General features: G+C 34.5%; 1 protein-coding gene across 1 annotated transcript in view; it reads right to left on the minus strand.

The window, feature by feature from the left end:
- mbl (splicing regulator muscleblind) overlaps positions 1-20,091 on the minus strand; it is a 354,372-nt gene extending 334,281 nt beyond the window's left edge. Inside the window, exon 1 of the mRNA XM_073080273.1 lies at positions 19,884-20,091. The gene's annotated coding sequence lies outside the window, so the exon portion shown is untranslated. The remainder of the gene's footprint in view (positions 1-19,883) is intronic.
- Between the last annotated feature and the right edge of the window lie 3,245 nt (positions 20,092-23,336).

The following is a 23,336-nucleotide window of genomic DNA, read 5'->3' on the forward strand; positions in this document are numbered from 1 at the left end:
AGCGTCTCTGCTTAATTGAATTTGAGTACCATGGGAATTAAGGTGTAAATGATAAATTATGCAGTTCATATATTTGATGGCTTTTCGTTTTAATGAGGTTTTTAATAAAGATTCTGAATAGTAAATAAAAGTAAAAGTACTCGTATGAGTGGTTTTACTTGATAACTTTTACATGCCAATATAAGATTAAATGTAAGAAGTGTAATATATTTGCAATAAATAAAAAATACTGAGTCAACATCCGCAAAAATCGACAATCTCATAATCAAACTCAGTCTCGAGGGTTTCAGGGCACAGTCCAACGTACTGGCCAGACTGAGTGCAAATTGGTAGACCTCACACACCCTTGAGAACATTTTTAAGTCTCAAGTATGATTGTCATGAGGTTTTCGCTTAATGAAGTGACAATTAAATTCTAATAAATACTTAACTTGGGATTTGAACTTCGGGCTCTCCAGGGCTTCTAACAACAAGGCTATCACTGCTACCACACACATCGCGTTTTACAATAAAATTTATTACTTTGATATGTTATTTTCACACATAAATAAAAATGTCGAATAAATTCAAGCATGGACTAGAAATCACTATCGTTTTTAGATTTGTTGATAGCCTAAAGCGATAAAAACCATTCCAGCCCATCGGAGCGGAACGCTAGCTAGAAATAAAGCATGGCATCGACCTGATTACCAACTGAAACAAACAAATCAGTGGGGTTCTCGCTGTGTCCAATGGCATTGCTATGGGATCAATGATGATAAATGGTAAACATGTATTAAGTACAAGCTTTTCTTCAACTTGTCTTAGTAATATTTATTTATTTGGGAAACAAACAATTCATGCTATATAACATAATTAAATGGTTCAGAGACACAAACAGAAGAATAAACAGTTTCCACTATTAAAATTTCACAATAAGTTAAAAAGCAAAATGAACATGAAGTACCACAATGAAGAGGGAGAGAAACACATACATTAAAAAAATTATAAAATAAAAAAAATATATATCTATAAAATTATGTAAAAATCTATTTAAATTCTCGTATTATTTGTCGTACACTCCTCCTGTAGATACCTATCGAATTACAGAAAGGATCGACGCTTTGAAGGTGCTTGTTGTAGTAATTACATGATATGTGCAGGTTAATTTAATTTTAAACTGTTAATCTGAAGTATTTTTTATGAACTCTATATCAATTGAAAGGGCTTTGAGATAAGAATATGACAACAAAATGATGATACTGAAAACCTTAAACACAAATTTATTTACCCATACATTTACACAAATTTATAACAAATTAATTCTCATTTTTTCGTAATAGATAGTTTGTTTAAGAAAACTGCTAATTGCATACCAAAGTATCATTTAACGACCCATGAATGATGAATTGATCTAATATAAAACAGGCGGTAGAAGCCCCTAGGTGTGGTAGACGAAGGGAGACATAAATACATAACCAAAGTGTTCCAACTTAGTCTTGAGGCTTATCAACGTACGCATTGCCAACCTTATATAGGCAAATTTAATCTTGTACGAAGTTGATAACCATCCATGGCAAGCTACTTACCATCAGGAGGAATACATGCTCATTTTCTTCAATATTATATACAAAAAGTTTCAAAACATAAAAATACAGCACATGACAACTTTGCCGTTTCCCGTCTTGGCGGAATCTTAAAATGTATTCGTCCTGGAAATATCGACGCAGTCACGTCCAATTCCGAAGCCACTCGTTGAAAACTTTCTAATCAACATTCAAGAAGCGGGTGGTGTGCCGCTGTCTCCATAAATTACGTATCAAGTATATGTAGAGCCGCGGGTGTATGAAAAATATTTTCGGTACGCCGAGGTTCCGGATAGACGCCGTCATGTTTCTTTGTCTTTGTCCATGTAGAAACGCAATTTGCATTAATTGTTATATATTTATTATTTATTATTATATTGTATACCTATCTAGATTAACATAGCCGGTGTTAGAGCCTGATTTTAACCCTCGCTGACGGTCGGCGGTAGTCGCTAACGACAGCTGGCATCAGTTGGCAAATGGCACGACTAGTTTCCTAAATCAGTTGGTTAATACACATTTTCCATACTACGGGCTATGTATACGGGCCACATGTTATTAAGGAAAGTTATTTATAAACAATAAAAATATTCAATAGGAAGAAAGAAAGACAATACAACTGATATATAGCTGGTGATCAATAAGACTTGTATTATTGATTAGTATACACTAATATTACCTTGTTTTAAATAACTCAGCGATACAATGGTATACGATACGATATATACGATAGAAGCTACGAGCAAAACCTAGTGTTAGATAAGTATATAACTTTTAATCCAACAAAGTGCTCTAGAGTAAGTAACACTTTTATTTGATACTGCAATCTATACTTACTCTTAAGTGGTGTACAGAGACCGTTTTCATGACAAATGGTATTAGCAATAAAGCACTACACGTCAGATTGAGAGGCATACGACTTCAATCCGCTTTCAATTCGATATAAAGGGAAACTTCGATAGGATTGGATCATCGAGCTTAAGGCTCGGACGCGAGTGACGGCCGCTCTCGTAGGTAAATATACGCTGAAATGCTATAGGTAGTCGATAAATTTTGGTGGACTGACAACGAAAGAGTAAAAGGATTATATTTTTCGTTTGTGTTGTACAAACAAAAAATATATGTATATAATAAAAATCATTATAATAAAAATGGAGAGAAAATAGAGATGAGTTTAGTAAACATAATTATAATAAAAACAACAATTCTGATTGTACAAAATATGACCAATGTCACTCCTGTAATTTAAACGAATCCAATGAATACCTCATCATTATGTTAAATTAGACAAGCTGTTTGGGCTGGCGTGCCAAAGAATAATATACACACCCTCGAAAAACATTATCCTGCGCTGTCGATTAAAGAAAGATATATATAAATAACATTATTATTTTCAAAACTAAAAATCACGCTTTAACAGTTATTGAAACTAAAAAGCAATAATTGTTGCAAACTAGTAACAAATCCCCTCGAAAATCGGTAATCCTGAGTATGTTGATAAGGACAATGGTACCAAATTATTAAAATCGTGTATTGTCATCGGTTTTTGATATTCCTTCAAAATTTTGAATTAAACTGAACGTTCAAAGTGGATAGAAATCGGGTTCAATGATTCCGTTACATAGTTACATACAACCCAAGCGAATAAAAGCGTGTTAATAAATATATCGAAACAACAACATTTTTTTTTTCCTTAATCCAATGCAATTTTTAACAATCGTTTAAACACATAATATAACTCACGGGCCCAATACCCTTATATTAGGTATATGCCATTTACTAGATAAGTGTTAAATTTTTATCCAACTGCTACAGAAGCTAATTTTATTCGATCGTATTTTACAGTAATGATCTTTTTTCACCTCGATACTATCACAAATGCCGATATTACTACAAATCCTGAAGCTTAGTTAAACAGTTTCTGAGGCAGTGCCGTACTGTGCACTCTTTTAAAACCCAATAATAATACCACTTCACAGATAATTTTAATAAATAGTAAACAGACATAATCATAAATAATTTAATATAATTATTGCATAAATTAGTTTTGGTAAAATGATATTTGTAGTAAGTGTTAACTGCAGCTTTAGTCCAATGGAGTGCCATTGGGATAATGTTCCAGTTTCAATATTCAAGCTACCCCAATTAATTCGCCCACGGTACTGTACAATATAATAGCGGTGTTTAGTATCATTTGTTGAGAATCCGAGCGTATATTTCTGATTTGCACATGCAGTCCGGGCCTAATCTGGACTGATGGAAACAAACTACATAGTCGGGTTATATCAGTTCCAATTGCGATCGCGAGGTTCACTTACGGACTTGTAACGTAATTAAGAGAATAATAGGGCTTCTCATGTAATTAGACTACTCAGCTATGATCAGAAGTTTATAATATAAAATTGAATTGCATTTGTTATTATGTTTTTGTGAATGAATAAAAAATGAGTAAATATGTACATAATTTAAAATAATTTAATTTTAAATACCTATTTCAGCAGGCCAAGCCATATTATAATTTGTTTACATTATTATTATTGGTTACTGAATAAAGTGGAATATTTCATTTAATTAAGAAAACAAAACAATATTTAATTTTTAAGATAAGCTAATTTTTTTAGCTTAGGTAATTATTTTATTAAATTATTATTATTTATAATAATTGTTTTTTATTTAATATCGATATTGACTATATCAAGATATTGATTACATCAATATTAAATCACTCAATAGTAAGCTTGCAATATGACATAGTTTCGTCCATTCCAACATTAATCCAACATAGTAAGTCCGAGTTCCATCGGAATAACATTGCAGTTTCAATATTCAAACTGGCCCAATTAATCCGACCGCGGGTCTATACAATATAATTGCGGTGTTCAATATCATTTGTTGAAAATCCGAGCGTAAATTTCCGTCGATTTGCACATACAGCCCGGGCCTAATCCGGGCGGACGGGGACAAACGACATCGTCAGGTGATATCAGTTGCAGCTGCGATCGCTAGCTCCGAGATTCACTTACGGACTGATGGCAATGCAACTCGATATATTCGGATACACAAATCACTCCGCTATTCCTATACTTTCGCGGGATATTGAAGACGTGAACGCTATTTAGATATCAGACATTAAGATATCGATTTTTGTTACGGTCAGATAAATGTACGAGTAATGTAACATTGATGACTTGGTATTAGTAAACATATTAAAGGTAACATAACTTTAATACACATCACATATACAATACATTTGCCTGATTTAGATATAGTAATCATAATAATTACATTCCAAATCTGTCAGCTTACTGATAATTAATTAGTACACATGCAAATTTACACATTTAAATTACACAGTATACAGATATTAATTTAATCTAAAAATCGACTCGACGACGAAATCTTACTAAATATAAAACCTTTCCTCTCAATTCCTAAACGAATATACATTTATTAAGGATTTAAAAATAACTACAACCCTCTAAGTTCTCAAAATGGACTTGTTTGTGTACACTAGATACCTACAGGTTAAACTTAGAAATAGCTAAGCTGATTCCGACACGACCTTCATACAAAGACACAGATCTTACAAAGAGTAACAAAGTTACAACAGAGTAACAAGTTTTGCATCTACAGTATATAATAATGTTACATATGCTATGTACGTTACGCATTGTAACATTAGAAAATGATGCGCGGGGACGCACCTGCACGTAAGCAGATTAGAACAAAAAAAACCTCATAAAAAACATTTAAACATAGAACATCTATTCAACTATTTAAGATAATTAAGAACTAAATAGATATTTGAACATGAAACATCCGATTCTAGTATTGTACAAAAAAAATTCAAGTCATATACCATACCATTAAAATGTAATAATATTTATAACAAAGGAATGTTTTTCCATGGCATCAAATAATCTCCTATTTGGTAACTGTAAGCTTAAATCGATGTCAGCTTACATCCATATTAGCTTATGCATATTAAAGCTGAGCTAATTCTATAACAACTGGAATAATTTAACACGCTCTAGTGCTATGTGGGTATTTTGTATGCTGAAATAGCGATATTCTCGATACAACTGAATTGGTCTCATCATTTACCAATACTGGGGAGACTGGGGAGACACAACCGCCATAACTATTTCTACTGTAAAGTCATTCTGAAAGATGAGTGTGGGTGCTGACTGGCTTATATATGAGGTGACCTTCAAGTCCTCAGGAATGGTGATCGCATGTGCGATCGAATTCAGATGGAACGCCTATTCTATAAGGAATTGGATACAGATGTCCTTCGGCACCAGTAAGTTATCAGCAGGAAAAGAAACTCGGTGTCATGATCGAGGGGTCCAAGGTTCAAATCCCAGCCACCTCTGATTTTTTAAAGTTATGTGCGTATTATAAATTAATTATCACTTGCTTAAACGGTGAAGAAAACATTGCGAGGAATCCTACATACCAGAGAAATCTTAAAAAAAAGTTCTCAAAGGTATCAAGTCGCAGAAATTCAATCAATTCGCACTTGGGCAGCAGAGGGACAGTAATTTTTTCTGGGTTGATGATGATAGCTGCATGGTCATTTGTCATTTCAATTTTATACCATAATAAGAATAAAACACAGCCAGGTACAAGGACATAATAATCACTCGACTATAACGATTCTATCTTCGCTGTGGGATATTGAAGATTGCAGACGGACGTGACTTTGAAAGGAGATCATTTCTACCTTTATTTTCTTATGCAGTCTAAGATTTTATCTTGAAATTCGAAGATATCCAGTGATAGACTCCATTTTATTGAATGCTCATTTTTATTACTACGGTAATGATCCCGTTTTACTATCTATCTAATAATATATCTTTCTTCATAAACAAATCTGACTTCTTACATGCTCATTTTCACGATTAGAAATATATTTTTTTATGTTTTACTTTAAGGCTTCAAATAAACTGAACTTGCTGCGTCTATCTACCAGGTAACACAGCAAAACTCAAAGGACATTATCCAAGAGTCACTAATATTATGAAGAGGATTTCACATATTACAAAAAATGACACCCGTGCGGTGTCACATAACCGTACAATATGTGTATTTTTTAAACCTTGAAATCCTTTTAAATCTTTTAATTAGATATGGATGAAGTAAATTTTATATTATCTGTCAAACCGTACACCAATTTTAATTTTAATATAATTAAAAATTGAGTCCTTAGTTAAAGTTAGAACTAAAAGTTTCGATAAAAGATAATTTATATTTCAACTTGAACTAAAATAAACACTATCTCTTTATAATATCCCGCGTAACTGCCGCTTGACTGTATGACATGTTCAACATATGGGTCATAAAGACAGCACAGTCATCAAGCCCTCGATATTTCACCGCGCATTACAAACGGTGCAGCGGACAACTGAAGTTAATTGGATGCGCTGGCCGCAGCAGGCACAGCTGTGAAATATAAAACAGTCTGAGCGCTTCCAGGTGAGTGCACACCATATGCGATATAAACAAATAGACTCCTACGCGATATAGTTTCTGATATTGCAGTCAGAAAGGTGAAGTGGAAGGACGTATGGGACGTTATTGTTGGAACTAGTCAGCAGGCAATTGGACACAATCGTACATACGAGTAAATAACAGTACATGCGCAGATTTATCGAACAAGCATGTACAAGGCAGACTTTTGCATATCATGATCATTATACTTATCAAATATTTTTTATATGAAAAACGATTTCCAGTCAATTTGACTTATGTTATGTTTTATTTATAAAATTGAGTAGCCAACAAGCATTTAGTCCACCTGATGAAAAATGCACACTGAGTTCTTGGATCAGTTACCGCATCCATATAGAACAGGTGTTCTACCTAAAGCTGGTAACAGATGCTTTGGGATGACCCACTCCTGAGGGCTAAAATTGTTGCTGAAGTGCCGTCAGTCAGCATTCTTGCGCTTCCAACAAAGCACATAGCTGCTTCATGCTAGAAGTAGATGTAGCAGTGGTAACTTCCTAGACGAAACAGTGTTCTAACACCTTACAATATTAGCAGTCTATTTAGTTCCTCCGTTGACGCTGCACGCCCATTATCCGGCAACCAGTCAACGCAACGTAACGTGGCGCGTCTCGTTATGGTATGCTTTACGGGACTCGTCTGGAGCGTGAATTCAGCTCAAGTGACATCTGATGAGCTGAAAACGTCAGGCACCGTACGGGATCGCTCTTGTACCTCCTATGCTACCTTATGAATATTTTAGGAAGAAATGCTTGCTTATGGAGTATATGTGTTTTATTGAACAAATATGGTTGCATTCGGGAAAAATGAAGTTTACTCAAGTGAAATCTGATGAGCTGAAAACGTCAGGCATCGTACTGGATTAGCTCTTGTACCTGCTATCCTGTTTTATGAAGATTTTACGACCAATTTCTTGGTTTTGTTTTATAATACAAGAGTGACAGACGAGCATGCAGTCCACCTCATCAGGTGGACTGCATGCTCGTCTGTGGCATTACCATCGTAAGTGGCTACTGCCGCCCATGGACATCTGTAATCAACCCCAGATAGGATTAGATATTCCTACCTGAGGTCGACCACAGATTCACCGCTACCCCTGAGGACTGAGCTGGAACGCCTCGGAAAAGTCTGTCTTTCCTTACCACACCCTTCAAACCGGAACACAGCAGCGCCTAACACTGCTGTTATTAGGTAGAAATTGGTTTGGCGGTGGTGCCGCCGGAGTCGAACCACAAAGGATTCTATCACCTTCTAAAATTATGGAGTATTCGTGTTTTATTTACTAACTACGGTTGCATTTGGGAAAAATAAAGTTTACTCAAGTGAAATCTGACGAGTTGAATACGTCAGGCATCGTATGGGATAGCTCTTATACCTCCGTTCCTGCCTTATGAAAATTTCACGACCAAATTCTTGTTTATGGAGTATTCGTGTTTTATTTACTAACTTTGGTTACATTTGGGAAAAATGAAGTTTACTGAAGTGCAATCTGATGAGCTGAAAACCTCAGGTATCGTACGGGATCGTAGTTATCGTACTTTTATTCCTGCTGCCTTATTATTTTATGACAAATTCTTGGTACTATGGAGTAATAGTGTACCTTTTTAGCTACTTTGGTTGAATTTGGGAAAACTGAATACATTTTTACTTAATACTTTTAACTTTATAAATAAGCTTTTAATACACCACCTTCAGCCCAACCTTATTTATGCTTTAACCATTTATTTATTTTTTAAATTTAGAGATACGCAACTTTTTACACGAAAACAGCTTGATATACAAATACTAAGCACTGATCACACATGTCATGTCGTGTAATATGACAAACATTATTTCGGCCGTATTATCATCTACAGACCCAGAGTGTGTCAGACATGTGCCGTGCCACCAAAAAGTTAATACAATGTGTACCGTACTGTATATGTATAGAGAAAATACATTTTTTTGCTACGACCCGCGCTTGACACGTTGAATGTCTGTAGAAATAAACACGACCTTACTGACCAAAATGTCCAACTAATAACGCCAATATACGACCGATCCAAGCGTTGCTAGCGCAAAATTTATTTGCCTATTTTGAAACACGATAGTTTCAAACCAACCGTACAATGACCCATCAATGTTTTTTGTACGGGAACCCGGCGGATCGGAAAAACGCCGGCTCGACTTCGAGCTGCCTCGTAATCCTCGCTCGGTATTATGTGTGAAAATGAAACTAAAATGAATATCAAAATGTTGTGAAATTCTGATAATTCGTCGCCCATTAGGCAACTGCTGGGTACGGGTATCTCAGTGCGATGTGTGAATTTGTATGTGTTACACTGCTTTGAGAATTTCTTTTTAATAATTCTTTGGTGTGTAGATTTTAACAATGACTTTTTTCGCTATAGCAAGTGAAAGTTGATTTCTAATATACACATATATCAGACAAATCAGAAGTTCTTGCCGGGAGTTTTAACATTGGACCCCTCGATTGAGAAGCCAAGTTTGAAAGATTTGGCTGTCACTGATTTTGAGAATTAATTTCCTTGTATTTAATCTTAGACAAAGAAAAACTATCATCATAAGTTTGAAACAGACCAAACTTTCATACTTTCGTGGTATTACACAGACGTATTAGATCTCTTCCAGCTAACCTTAATCAACCAGTTATTATTTAACAGCTAAAATTATTAGTAGTTCTAAGATGGTGTACTAATTTGCATATTTATCGAACTAGACTACAACCTTGTAGTCAACATATGCGACTCAGCTTATATTAATTAATCCTATGCAATATGCATAATACTCGTATATAACATTCTGTAACATACCTATGTCTTTCATATATTAAAGGGTAAACTGAATTTCAATATAACAAATCTTAATAAACGAAAATTCCTGTATGAAACGTTGAATTTCTTACATTTACTTATACTTATAATGTAGGAATTTTGCCACAAAAACATATTGAAAAGTATAATATCGAATATAAATATAATAATCATGAAATGCTTTTCAATTATGGTGTGATTGAATACGATCTTACGATTAAGCAATGTAAATTAGATGCTTCCTCACGAACAATGAAAATATAAAAATCATTGAAGAAAAGGTAAATAGATTGGCAATTAACATTACTGAGATATAAATAAACCACGAAAACAGCACAAAAGACAAACAAATCCATCGAGCGATATTCGCAAACGTTTAGTCAGCTATCGTTTAAGTTTCTTAACATGGGAACGTCGAATGTAAGAACAGCCGGCTCTGAGCTAAGCCCCGATTTATTGTGATCGTGATAAACCGGTTACGGAGCACCATTCGTCCATTAACCGTCCCTGCCTCCAGTTTGTAAATGAAAACGCTTTTTGTTTGCATCATCCGTCAGGGCAAGGAAACAAATCTTTGTGCGACAAAACGAACACAACTTGTGATCGGGGAATTTCCGAAAAATTCTGTTGCGAAAATTAAGTTTGAGGTACCCTATAGTGGGATATTACGTTTATCAATTTAATACCCTGAGCCCATATTGAACCGAATCAGATTTTAAACTGAACAGAAACATAAAAAATTTAAAGCTTTTTCGAAGAATCAAAGCGAATTCGTTTTTGTGAGGATTTATCCGTTTTTAAAATGCAGTAGAGCTCTACTTGCATTAAAAAATGCTTTTAAAATATATGAAAGTAGACACGTCTTACTTGCATATAATACGATTATAATATCTCTCTATTATACGTCCTTTAATTTATAAAAGCTTCCTTATTAATCTTGATAAATCCATTCTCGGAAATAATTATAAAATTCTTTGAAGGTTTACTTTAAAGGTATAATATGAAAGAAAGACTGTCGCTTTCTCCTAGATATAATGACTTAATAACCTCCTGCAACATCCAAAGAAAGAGTCAAATTCACAATCATCCGACAAATATATATAGTTTCCATAAATATTCTATTACAATACAACGGAATTTCTATTCATCAGTCGCTTACTGTTTAAGCAAGACAAGGCAAGACATACAAAAACAACCATATCGAATTACATTCCTTATTGCAACAAATTATACGAACAAATATTTTCTTCTTAATAAATGAAATGTTCAACATGACTACGCCCTTGATGTCAAACTCAATTACCGAGGCGCCTTCGTAGTCAATTAACTGATACGTCCACGTTGTAAACGCTTAAGTCGATTTCGCTTTATCCATCAACACAAATCTTTGTAAAGCGATACGGGTAACGATAACAATGTAATTGAAAGTTAAGTAAATCCATAGTAATAAAAACTATAATCCATAGTAATGATAAATATAAAAATCAGATAGCCTAGTGGTTAAGGAACTCGGCCTCTTAATCGAAGGGTTCAAGGTTCACATTCCCGGCACGCACCTCTGATTTATCCAAGTTATATGCGATTTAGAGATGAATTTATTATCTAGTGATTATCAGCAGATAAGCTAATGCTGTGAAGAAATTACTATATGATAAATAACTATAAAATACAGGGATATTGCCTCCAATCAGGAATACATATTTTTTTATATACATTTGTTCCGGGTCTGATTTGTGCATACGCTTGTTTTTAGTTATGGGTATACTCGTCATAGTGTAGAAAGTATAGAAATTAGCACTAAAATATTTACTCCATCAGTTACCTCCAAGAACTTGCAATAGTTAATCAGGTCAATTATCACGACCTTGTTTAAAACTGCTACTAAATTGGAGCACTAAAATAACAACTTATCCGTATTACTTTGTTCCGTTTACTATGAAAGTCCGTCATACCTCAAGCCTCTTAAATATTAATGCTAAATACATACACACGACACGTCTTTGTCGCGTGGGACGTTCCTACGTCGTGTACCGTTACGATGTCGTGTCGTGGAAGTGTACATGCATCGTAAAAAATCACGTCATGAAAATTGATGACGTGAAACGTATTTTGTCTCAAAATCAGTTCTATCACTATCAAAAATGCTGATTACATATTTAATTTTTATTATTCATTTAATTGAAATTACTTTAAAATAAAGGGGGATTGCGTCACAAATTCCTACGTCATCGTGATTTTTAACTGCACGTCGTAGATTTTCACGACACGATATTCACGACGCGACATTACAACGATACACGACAAAGGTGCACGATGCGACGCCGTATCCTGAGTACAAGTTTAGGTCCTTACCCCAACGCTTTTGTTTGCTTAGGACAGATTTCCCTCGGATAATTGACAGATCAAAGAAATTTATAGACGGATATTTGCATGAATTGGTTTTGAATAGCTTACTTATTAAAATTACGAGACCGAGTTAATATTCTTAAGATGCTTTGATCAAATTTGCTTTTTATTCTAAGAATAAATTTGTTGAAGTAATTTCCATTGGAAGCGTTACAATGAATATAACGGTGTATTTGTAATAAACATTTTTAATATCAAAACATTAAATAAAAATATATCGATGTTTGCAGTTTTTAATTAGTTAACTTGAATATAATAAATACATATATAAGTAATTAATTACCTATTCTTTTTTGTTCGTTCATAAAAAATACAATAATAAAAACACATTTAGTCAAATCTGGACAAATATTTGGCAAAACATCCGCAACACGTACAAACATATTGACAATACAAGTATACATGTATGCGCCCATTGACACACTTTCACAAACATGAAAAGCTTAGCCTTAACAAGCATAATTACTAAAGGTCAGAGCTGTAACATTAGTTTTGTATGGCAAGGTTCCAATACATTACCTACATAATAGGGCCGTTTACGCAAAGACGGATCGAGCGAGATTCTCATACATTTAAGTGATGTAGACAGAAGATAATTCACGAATGATCAAGCAAAACGTACCATAGGAAGGCTATCGACTCCATATTTCACAGAAATTAGCTTATTTGCCAGATATGTAGATTAGGCAGACAGGCCGGCGCCGTTCGCGTGCCGCCGAGCGGAAAATTTAGGTCTCTCGGTAAAACATTTACCATCTCTTCTAATACTTTTTCGAGATTAGCTCTACCAAGTCTACCGCTCATTTCTGTAAGTATCCTTGTCTGAATTATTTGCGTAAATAATAACAATTTCTCAGGATCGACAATATGTGTTTTATCTTTCATTTTTATATTTTTCTTTAAAAAATATCTTTAGTAATGATTACTTGTGCCATATAATGACTATGTAATGTCATTTTATTATATATAAAAAGGTAAATGATAACATTCGCTAACTTATCTTCATAAATATGCTATTATTGCTTCTAAATTAAAAAAGCGAAGAACAAACTTACAAAAGCTAAAATTTATCTGTGATCGACACCTGTTATATATGTGACCTCTCTTAACGACTGAAGAGCTGAGGATTATTTTTATACTTCGATACACACATATTATAAGAATATGCAAGCTAATATCATTAATATTCAATAAGAGTATTTAGTTTGCTTGTTAGTTGATCGTCACTAAGAGGAAATCCATTAATGCCTTCTAAGCGGCCGGATATCCGTACTCCAGTCCCGACACTTAACATTTCGATACTAGATTACATTACTAGTAATATTGTTTTAAACTTGATTTATTACTAGTGCTTAATATTGTTTTATTGTTATAAAAAATATTTCGTTCAATATTACTGATAACGGATTTCATAGGATTAGGAAGGAAATGAGCAATTTGATGGTAAATGACCACTCCCACTCATGGACATCTGTGACCAACTGTATATGGAAGAGGACCTGGCCTGGAGGAGGAATACCTGAAGCAGATGATCGGTGCGTTGCCGCTTGGGAACTAAAGGTCATCTACTAACGTGGTTGTCGATAGTCGTCGTGATACTAACGTTCAAAATAAGATTATTAGCGGTTCACTACGACATCATTCTACAAAATAAATGTCTTACGGTCAATAGAATAGAATTTCATAGTGCTATTAACACTGTACAGTCGATCTTTTATATTCAAGGGTTACTACATATTATAACGTGCAATTTTAGAAATAATATCACGTGATTATATACTCAAATCTTTTTAAAATATACTGCCCCATATTCAAATATTTACTTAATAACAATAAATATGTATATTATTATTATTTTCTTTGTTTTGATGGTTAATTAGGCAAACTTATGAGCGTAGTTAAAACAACGTTTAAATATATTTAATCCCGCTAAACCATCTGCGTTCTGTCAATAACTATTTGAAATACAATTTGATTTGGATTATCTGATTTTGATGTAAATCGGAGTGCCGTGCCAAATTAGCATTCAGCGATTAACAATTTAAAACCAAACATTTGCCTTCGTTAATAGCTATCTTTGTGATAACAGGATTATTTTATACATTTATATTTTAGTTAAATTATACATGAATGTAAACTAAAACAATGGATCCAGTTTTGAATTTAAAAAATAGAGCTCTACTAGTTTTAAAATAATATGGCATACTAACATATATAAAACTGAAAAATCGTACCTGCATTGGAATGAAAGTGGCGCCATCTGGCGAAAATTGGGCTTACCAACTCTGAAACCTTCGTGGGCTCATGGACAACAACTTTGCTAAAGATCATCACTTGATTAAAATAATCGACTTTTTGGGCTAAAAGATAGATTCTCCGATTAATCGATCTTAGATCGCCATCCCTACTTCCCGTGGGATTTCCGGGATAAAAACTATCCTATATCCTTACTCGGGTTTTAGACTATCTTTGTACAAAATTTCATTAAAATCTGTTCAGTTAAGTCAGTTCAGTTTAGGCGTGAAGAAGAGACAAACAGACAGACAGACAGACATAGTTACTTTCGGATTTATAAAATTAGTAAGGCTTAAGCGTCTAAAAGTACCAGTCACGCTTGGATTTGTGCGCGGTGAAGCATATACAAAAAAATGTAATTGTTGCCTGGAACGCCTATACTTGTGAAAATAAGAAAGAAGTATAATATACTAAATTAAAACACCACAATTAATTTATAAAAGAACAATCTTACTTTATACTTTTATGTTCTCACTCCTGTCAACAGTAACTAGTCAATGATTATTACTTTTGTCAAAACTGTCACGAAATAGCAATAAGCAGGACATTTTCAAAGCAGTAAAATGTGAATAGCTCAAGAAGACACAGTAAATCCCTCAGTATATCAAGAGATAAGAAAGTTTTTCTTATTAAGCATCAAAGGAACTGTCGTAAATACAGGAATTAGCGCAAGTATCATCGTCGTGGCGTGTAAACATCTGAAGTTTGAAAGCCGTCTCGACCACCCAACGATCTTGTCCACAAACTCTGCCTTGATATTAGTTTCCCAATATCTTTTACAATCTCGACGTACATATAAATAACATTAACTTTGAAGTCAATTTTAAGCAGTAATAGGGTTTTAACAATAGCTTTATAAATAGGATGATGAGTTTAAACTCAAATATATTGTAAATAACAATTGAAAGCTATTTGATTATTTTTGGTAAATTTCACGTCTAAAATGTTTTTAATATTTTATTCATTTTTTCTTGTTTAATATGTATTTAGGCTTAATTTTTTTTCAATAAAACAAATTTTATTGAAAAAATTTAATGTTTGTCGAAACCTATACTACTAATTAGCACAATAGTTACCTCATATTGTAAATTATGTAGTTAGGCTTTTAATAATATGTTACGTAAAAACAAATTTTATTGAAAAAATGAAAGTTTGCCGAAACCTATACTAGTAAATAGCAAAACCTATACTAGTAATTACCTCATTATGAGTCTCCGTATCAATTTATACTACATTAGTTCTAATTGAGTGAGTCATTTCGATATCCAAAGTACAATTGAGGTTGATCATTAACGCTTCATTAGGTAAATTATAATCAATTTTATAAGGCTTTTGACATTATGTGTCAATTGATAGAGCTTTGGCATATAAGACTGTGGTAGCAAATCGACTTGCAGTCCACCTAAAGGAAAGTGGTGCTGCCAATGAACATCTGTGATCAACTTCATATAGAACAGTACCCTTACCATGAGTTTTCAAAACATCCCACAATTTTACGTTACGTTTACTCAATCCATTAGTCTGTTCCGTTTGCTTAGTAGACTGATAAACGTAACAATAAGTAAGTGCTCAAGTATTTTTGTCTACCTCACATGCTCGCAAAAAAGCGAGACAAAACATAAAGCGCCATTTGTCAATTTAGATATTTAATGTTACGTTACCAATACCTACTTGGCAAGCGCGGTGGACTATGGCCTAATCCTTCTCAATCTCAGAGGAGAGCCGTGCTCAGTTGTGGGACATTAATGGGTTGATGATGATGATACTGATATCTCTGAACTCTATAGTTCTGATACAATCCGCTAGGGGCGTTGATTGGAAATTGTATGGGCAATTACGTAAAGAAATACCGAAACAGTCATATTTGTCAAAACGTAAAAACTCATGGTGGGGTACAGGTTCCACTTGAAGTCGATCACAGATGCCTCACCGCTCCTGCGGACTAAGATGTTCGTCTCATAATTTAGTCAGCAGTCTCGCATGTAAGTCGCTTAGCCAGCATCCATATCCTTCTATTGAAAAGCACAACTGCTTCATACTCGAAATGAGTGAGGTGGTGGTAATTTATCGATCGATTGATACTGGTTCTACCATATTTGAAAATGAAGATGGATGTTTCCCTACAACGTCAATGAAGAGATTTACTCTTAAATCTAGTTAATTAAATGGCTGCATACTATATTTTGAAACGCCCGATTACCAATAGAATCCAACGTAGCTCTGAACTAACAGAAACATTTCTAGCGAATACCTTTCATTCAGATCCATCTAACTTAGCAACTGTATTCTGTTTCATCCTTTCAAAGGTAATCTGAAACTGAAAGCTTAGCCACTCATAGCGGAAGACGTAAGTTAAAGAACATTATTTAGTTTTCTCTACTTAAGTTTTAAGATTGAGTAACATTTTATCTCGTGGATTTATTATTTTGTATTTTTATTACTTTTATTACCATCAGTGATCTACATCGTCATCACCATCAACACATTACTGCCCCACATTACACAAATAACTTTGAAAAGACAGAGGTGCGTGTTTGGGATTTGACGATCGGACCCTTCGATCAAGAGGCCGAGATTCTTAACCACTAGGCTCTCACTGCTTTTTAATTCATGCTCGTCTGCTACTCCTACATTATACAAAAATATATAAAGAAGTTAAGACTATATTTTAGAATTATCTTTAAAAAAATGATAAACTGATACAAGAAAAGACATCAGGCCGTGTATAAAACTATAAAGGAAACTTTATGAACTAACGAAATAAACACACTTTATGAAGATGGCTAAGTACTTGAGTATTCGTCTGTAGGACTCCCTTCCTCGAGTGTTACTACAAAATGTTCGTTACCGACTCAAGTACTACCTGAAGTAAGGCAGTACGCAATTTACTTTAATATTTTAAGAAATCGTAATGGGCACAGTGGTTCATGTGAAAAGCTGATGACTTCAGGTTCAATGTTTGTTCAGGTACAAATGTTAATAAATTTTTTAATAGTTTATTTTTTGTTTACATGTTTTTAGGAATATTTTCTTACATCTGCAATAAAATATAAACACCTTTTTACTTCGTTTATTGTCTCTCCGATTTTATGACACATGCTGACAATTTGGTCTGTGATGATTACAGATTATCTCTTCGCAAAGCGGCGCCGGCGCATTAAAAAGCCTGTTAAAGTCTCCGGAGTCACAAAGCAATTTATTTCAAATACTTTTAACTTTTGTGATTATTTTGGAGCACTACTTTAATAAACAATATGACACTATGCTGTTATTTAAACATATATATTTAGTTGTGAAACGTCAATTAATTCACACCAAGTCTATTGCAACTTCTCATTCTGACAAGAAATCATATTCGAACAGTGCTTAAGGTCAAATTATATTTTTGAAAGTAATTTATTACACATACAAGCTTTGTAGAACAAATATTTGAAAAATGGACCCACTAGATTTCGTTAACTGTTTACAAAATTTATACGTATTATGGTCTTACTTACATTTTGGGTCTCCTCGACATCTTTGATCATACCGTGACGAATCTAAATCTAAGAATTACTCTCGAGATAAGAAAACTAAAAGCCCTGGAGTCTAAATTCATTTTTATCAAATACATCTTTACGCACTCGTAAAGTAGAATTGACTGAAATATCTGTGAATTCTACTTGTTTGCTTTATCCGGCATTGTTCATCTTACTTAGTAGGTATTATAATTTTCTTTACAAACTTCGTAGCGCGCGTAGCACTATGCTACGAGCCCGGAGCTCTTTCGTAGCTGTTGTGCACCGTAACAGCCCATCAACGTAGCAGGTCTCATATTATATCTACGAAAAAGAAGCTTTGTATTTAATTTGAGAACAAATTTTATTATCTAGCGAGAACGCATAGTATGTTTAATTGGTTTTACATTGATTTCATGTATTTATGGGATTAAAAGTTTAAAAAGAAACTTAACATACTAAGAATGCAGATAATGTCTTTTCATTTAAAAAAATATACAACGCTGCAAAAATTGAATAATACTTCACAAATTGGAGACATAGGATGTCTTTATAAAAATAAAGTACACATATACAATATACATATTTCATAATGTTTTCCATTTTCTTCGGACCCACCAACGCGAGTATACATACAAACCAAACTCAGGTCGGTTTAGCCGGGCGTCGAACTCCGTACCCTCTGCATATCTAATCTAATACAGGTTGGTACGGTAACGTCGAAAACGTCGTACCTGTATTTTATTGGTCTATGACCAGAGATATAAAACATATAGTACCTCCTTATATGTATACGTTATCCTTTTTCTACGATGCATTTTATAATGACTATACACAATGTTATACACATCAAACTGTTATTGACATAGTATATACAAATAAAAAAATCGAATATGTCAGATACGAAAAGACAGAAAGGGAGATTGCGTGCGCGCCGTATAGACGCCAATGGTCAGCGTCGGTACATATAACGTTATTTACGGTACCGTAGAGGACAACTTTTTAATGGCGCGATAACAGACCACCCGAGACCAGCGTTGGCGTTAAATCTCGTGCTCATAAATACGTTATGTAAACCCTCCCTAATAATTAGTCGCGGTTACGGCGTGTAGTTAAGTTTTATGGAGCCGGTGGAGGCTCTAAGTGGGAGAACCGGGAAAAATGTTCTTTAATTTGTCTGCCTACGTTCGGCGGCGATGAAGCGGAAATTGTTATGTTTATTCGGGAAATCTTGTATCTCGTGCTATCTTTTTTTTCCACCGTTTTAATGGCATGGATTACGTAGAGTCGATGTAAAGCTTCTATTTAATATTATACTTAGCATGATTTTTTTAAATAGCCTTTGTTTTTGTTGATACTCGTAGTATCGTCTTTGAATATAAATTTGGAGGAATCAACAAACATTCGTTTCAGAATACATACATACACAAATATATTTTACGAAATGTTTGTTGATTCATGTTTTTTTCTAACAAAAATATAGTGTGATGCTGAAACAGAAAATTAAGCCTTAGGTATGTATAATGACAACTACTTAATGTATTTACGTGTGTATTTAAAACAATGTGATATAACTTCTGATAGTGAATCTTAGTTTTCTTATATACTCGTAACTTACTAACAGGAAGAGTTATCGAAAAGTTTGTTATGCGGTAGTTTGTTACGAGTAGTTAGGAAAGCTTATCATTCATGTTTGGGCATAGATAAGAATCCCGCGTGTCTGGCGCCGTGGAGGCGGGACGCGCGGGGATCGCGGAGGAGGGCGCGCGGTGAGGTCGGCGGCGTGGACACAGTACCTGGCACTGTCGCCGCGAAGCACGCCACCTGCACTCCGTCTCTTCAACGCTGCCCACTCGGAACTTTAAAAGTTTGTCAACTACTCAACAGTCCACAGTTTAGCGACCGGGGAGATCGAAGCAATCTGGCGGAAGCGTCGAGGAGTTGAAGCGCGTGGTGCTCGTACACGGGTTACAAGTACGGCGACGAAGCGAGATACGGAGTCATGCGGTCAGCCAAAAGGACACAAACCTACTGGCGAGCTGGGTGTAGAGGCGCGGGCGGGGCGGCGGGCGGGGGCGCGCCATTGGCCCGCCGGGGCACGCCTCCGCCGACGTCGGTGCCGCCGCCGCCGCCGCGCCGTCGCTCCGCATGCCGCCGGCTGACGACCACTTCTTCCTCCGCGACACCCAACCAACTTTCCGTCTCAACATTCGCACTTTTCATTGTTTTAAACTGCAAACTTCTCTCTTTAAATACATAACTTATAATCCACTGGAAGTATTAAACTTAAACTACTTCGAAACTTACAGTTTGCGACGTCTCACTGTCACCGATAGAATAACATAACTTTTCTAACTCTAGTGATATCAAGGATGCGGATCCACATCAGGTGCGAATCATATCTAATGGAATGTAACCAAAGTTATTTCACATAAGAGATATTTAAATTAATTACGATTATTCTATAGGTAATAATATAATATTTGATAGAAATAACTTAAAACTATGTAGTGCATACCAGTTAAAGCTGATTTTATTGAATGGTTACTGTGTGTATCTTTTCACACTAAGGCGAGATGCCTGTACCACCTTTAACCACATAAGAGTAGTTCCATTTAAAATTAGTTCAGAAATCACAAAAGTACAAAACATTTATCGTACTTTTTTTGGACAAATTTTAATGCCTAAAAATATATCTTAATATGATTTTAGCCTGAATAAAACCGATAGAACTTCACGTTTTATTGCCAAGTTCATATAGGAATCTCTGATATGTTAAACATATTGTTCGCCTACTTATCTGAAGTTCTCATTTACCTCTTTGAAAGAGGGTGAAGCAGTTGTTGCGTGTCGGTAGAAATATGTACCTATTTACTGGATGACTTGCGAGTACATTTGATGCCACCATCGTAGCCCTCAGGACTGGCAAAGCATCTTGTTTAGAAGGAGTTCTATATGTGTATAAGAAGATGTAGTCTTTGGTTTTGTCTTTGACTTTTAAAAATAATATATTGATTTTTTTTTGTTTTAAGAGTTCGAAATAAAATGGATTCAGCGACAGTTTGACATGTTTGTCTTCTTTTAATATTTTTTATAAATCCCCAACATTTGGTCACTTCGATACGGATTTAACAGTATGAAGATGAATATTAATTAAATAATAAAGATCGGGACCAGTAAATGGAGATTGGATTTGGAGTAAAGGCGGAAATTTGAAGATCTGCTCTGGGTCATCGTATGTTTAAACCATACTTATTGTGAAGAAAATAGGCCTCAAGAGTTGGTTCTTCATTTTCTTTTGATTTCCACCCAACACTCATGTAATACCTACCATTAGTAGTTTCATGTTTAATGTTTACGGTTACACACCATTATTGTAAAAGTCAGTTACATTTACAATTGTAAATTCTGTCAAAATAATTACACTTACAATTGTTTTGTAAATGACGTCAAATAAGCCGATATTACATTATTTGGTCGTATTATATTTGTTAGTCGGTAACGTTGACAACTGATCAGGTGTTGTAATTGTTCATTATTTTAGGTAAGATTATATTTATATTACAAATTGTAATCGAATTTTCAGGTTGTCTCCATACTGGTCTCCCAAGATGCCTCTCAAAGTGCTTGTCAAAAAGCGAGCTAGTTATAAAAGGCAGTTAACCTTATTTTCAGAATTTATTAAAACTTTAGATGCTTCTTCATTGGACTCTTCTGAGATAAACGAATTGCAGATTCGAGTCAATCGGATGGAAACTTTATTCGAAAGGTACGATGAGGTACAGTTGGCCATCGAATGTCATGAAGATGACTTGGATCAGCAAATTATTGAACGTAATGATTTTGAAAATTTATATTATAAACTAATTTCTCAGGCAAAACAAATTATTAATAATTGTACTAAGGCTGAATGTACAGCAATTGAAGTAGGTCATGTTAGTGTTCGCAATAATATTAAAATACCTATTATTCAATTACCAAAATTTAGTGGCTCTTATGACAATTGGATGGAGTTCCATGATACATTTTTAAGCCTTATTCACAAGAATGACGATATAGACAACATTAGTAAGTTTCATTATTTGAGAGCTTCGTTGGAGGGTTCTGCTGCTATAGTCATTCAATCTATTGAATTCTCATCTGTCAACTATTCAATAGCTTGGCAGTCACTATGTGAACGTTATGAGAACAAAAGGATTTTAATTCAGAATCATGTATCCGCGTTATTTAATTTAGAAGCTTTCGGTAAGGAATCGTCATTTAATTTAAAACGCCTCATAGATCAAACAAATAAACATTTGCGTTCATTAGAGTCCTTAGGAGAACCAACCGTGCACTGGGATACACTCCTCATTCACATCATTACCCGTAAGCTTGACAATAAGACTTACCGTGAATGGGAGGAATTCAAAAGTAATTTTAGTCGAGATACCAAAATAACATTAGATATCTTTCTTAACTTTATTAAAAACCGTTCTGATTTACTCGAAACAATTGAAATGTCATCTGCCTCTAACACAAAGGTTTCAAACTTTACAGGCACCAATAAAACGAATACTAAAATGAAAACTTTCATTTCTGTTTCTGATAATTGTAATAAAAATAGTTCTCAACCTTTTAAATATTGTCCCAAGTGCAAGGGTGATCATAAGTTAATTCATTGCCCTGAATTCCTTGCTCTTTCTAATGAGTCTAGGCTTCAGTTACTACCTCAATACAAAGTATGTTTTAATTGTTTTAATTTTGGTCATTATGCAAATAATTGTAATAAACCAGGTTGTAAAGTTTGCCGTCGTAAGCACAATGTACTGGTGCATGTATCCAAGATCGATAAAAGCGCTAGTAAAGCAAGTTCGTTTGATAATTTACTGAGCTTAGCTAATAATATTAATGTGTCTAATACCCCTTTACAGCAATTGTCTTCTCAACCGCCTGCGGTGCAAGCTAACTTATCTTTAGCTGCTAGCGTCGATGAGGTTCCTCACTCTCATGTGTTGTTGTCAACCGCGTTAATTAAAGTATTAGGACGAGATAATAAATACCATGTTGTTCGTGCCTTATTAGACAACGGTAGCACATCATGTCTAATGACTGAGAGTATTTTTGAGAAGTTAGGGCTGCCAGTCAAAAATGTGAACAATTCTGTATTAGGTATTAATAATATTACTTCGAAAGTTAATAAGTTATGTCGGTTGAATATAACATCTTTAGATAATAGTTTTTCTTCTGATATACAATGCTTTGTTTTG

The sequence above is a fragment of the Epargyreus clarus genome, unplaced genomic scaffold (assembly GCF_041222505.1).
Source record: "Epargyreus clarus isolate Ecla_fem2 unplaced genomic scaffold, WU_Ecla_fem_2.2 ptg000015l, whole genome shotgun sequence".
NCBI classification, from domain to species: domain Eukaryota; kingdom Metazoa; phylum Arthropoda; class Insecta; order Lepidoptera; family Hesperiidae; genus Epargyreus; species Epargyreus clarus.